This window comes from Neophocaena asiaeorientalis, unplaced genomic scaffold (assembly GCF_003031525.2).
Source record: "Neophocaena asiaeorientalis asiaeorientalis breed wild unplaced genomic scaffold, Neophocaena_asiaeorientalis_V1.1 scaffold84, whole genome shotgun sequence".
In the NCBI taxonomy this organism is placed as follows: Eukaryota; Metazoa; Chordata; class Mammalia; order Artiodactyla; family Phocoenidae; genus Neophocaena; species Neophocaena asiaeorientalis.
Genome location: NW_020173656.1, coordinates 2,344,565 through 2,346,924, shown reverse-complemented (window position 1 = coordinate 2,346,924; position 2,360 = coordinate 2,344,565). Strand labels below are relative to the sequence as shown.

The 2,360-nt window shown below is 48.3% G+C and overlaps 1 non-coding gene across 1 annotated transcript; it reads left to right on the top strand.

Annotated features, from left to right (window-relative positions):
• Positions 1–2,024: 2,024 nt before the first annotated feature.
• TRNAR-UCU (transfer RNA arginine (anticodon UCU)) lies at positions 2,025–2,097 on the top strand. The gene has a single exon. It is a non-coding gene; the product is annotated as a tRNA-Arg (tRNA).
• The last annotated feature ends 263 nt before the right edge of the window (positions 2,098–2,360 follow it).

Here is a 2,360-nt window from a genome sequence, read left to right as displayed (position 1 = left end):
TTAAGCCCAACCTCATCCATCTGAGAAGCCTTTTAAGATTCCATAGACCCCACCCTCGCCCCCCAAACAGGAATCAACTTTTCAGGTGCACGGAGGTCAGGCCTCTCTCTCCACAGTCTGCGTGTCAGTGCCTGAGGCTGCCTCCCCACCAGGCCGCGGGATCCTGAACGAGCCAGGGCCTTGTCAATCTCTCCTACAGGGCCCAGCACACTGCGTCTGGCCCCCGCTGGACTTGTTGGATCTCAGCTCTCTGCATCAGAGCCAGACGCATATATACATGGTGGTCCCAGGGGCCTTGGCGGGTCTGACTGTGCCCTCCTGCCCCTCCTCCCCCTGCTGGACTGGTCAGCAAGCTCCGCCCCCACCCACTGGCCAATCCCAACACTCCCGCTCACAGCCCAGTCCCTGTGCCCCTATGATCAGAGACAGCCCTTCCCACTAGGCACAAACCTAAGGCAGGTTGGTACAGGAAGAGGCAGATTTCCTCAGAAAAGGCAGAGGGACAATTCCCTGAGACACTAATATGTGTTCTCTCAGTGCTTTCTCCTCCCTGTTACGAGCCTCAGGGAATTTTGTTTGTTTGTGGTACGCGGGCCTCTCACTGTTGTGGCCTCTCCCGTTGCGGAGCACAGGCTCCGGACGCGCAGGCTCAGCGGCCATGGCTCACGGGCCCAGCCGCTCCGCGTCATGTGGCATCTTCCCGGACCGGGGCACGAACCCGTGTCCCCTGCATCGGCAGGCGCACTCTCAACCACTGCGCCACCAGGGAAGCCCAATAACATTGTTTTGAATTAAAAGAACTGTTTCTGAAAAATAAAAATATTATACAAGTTGCTGTATCAGCAAGCATGAATTCATAGTTGATATGTGTGAGGATATATTGTCAATAAACGCTGTGCATTTAACTCCTCCCCAGGCCGGTGCTCTGCACGTGTGTGGTGACAGCTGGCCACCCTAAGTGGAGAGGGCTCCCAGGGGCGTGCAGGATGAGAAGCGGGAAGAGGCCGAGGGGGCTGCTGGGAACACCAAAGAACAGCGTTCTCTACACTATTTAAAAGAGTTCCTAGACTCCTTGAAACTCATCCAGGGAACCCCCAAGTTAAGAAAAGCAAAAGCTAACACAAAAATATATTCAAAATGGCTTAAAGACTTAAATATAAGACACGGCACCATAAAATTCCTAGAAGAGAACATAGGCAAAACATGCTCTGACATAAGTCATACCAATGTTTTCTTAGGTCAGTCTCCCAAGACGATAGAAATAAAAGCAAAAATAAACAAATGGGACCTAATCAAACTTACAAGCTTTTGTACCGCAAAGGAAACCATAAACAAAACAAAAGGACAACCTACGGATTGGGAGAAAATATTTGCAAATCATGTGACCTACAAGGGCTTAATTTCCAAACTATACAAACAGCTCTGGGACTTCCCTGGAGGTCCAGTGATTAAGAATCCCCACTTCCACGGCAGGGGCAAGGGTTCGATCCCTGGTCGGGGAACTAAGACCCCACAAGCTGTGTGTTGTGGCCAAAAAACAAAAGAAAACATACAAACAGCTCATACAACTCAACAACAACAACAAAAAACAGCCCAATCGAAAAATGCGCAGAAGACGGGAGTTCCCCGGTGGCCTAGTGGTTAGGATTCTGGGCTTTCACTGCCATGGCCTGGGTTCAATCCCTGTTTGGGGAACTGAGATTCTGCAAGCCTCATGGTGCAGCCAAAAAAAAAAAAAATGGGCAGAAAATCTTAATAGACATTTCTCCAAAGAAGACATACAGACGGCCAGTAGGCACATGAAAAGATGCTCAACATTGCTAATTATTAGAAAAATCAAAACTACAACGAGGTACCACCTCACACCGGTCAGAATGTCCATCATTAAAAAGTCTACAAATAACAAATGCTGGAGAGGGTGTGGAGAAGAGGGAACCCTCTTGCACTGTTGGTGGGAATGTTCGTTGGTGCAGCCACTATGGAAAACAGGATGAAAGTTCCTCAAAAAACGAAAGATAGGGAATTCCCTGGTGGTCCAGTGGTTAGGACTCTGCACTTCTACTGCAGCGAGCACAGGTTCCATCCCTGGTCAGGGAACTAAGATCTTGCATGCTGCACAGTGTGGCCAAAAAAACCAAAAAACTAAAAATAGAGTTACCATGTGATCCTGCAATCCCACTCCTGGGCATATATCTGGCAAAACTCTAATTAAAAAAGATACATGCACCCCAATGTTCACAGCAGCACTATTCACAATAGCCAAAACATGGAAACAACCTAAATGTCCATCAACAGATGAATAGGTAAAGAAGATGTATTACATATATACAATGGAATACTACTCAGCCATAAAAAGGAAT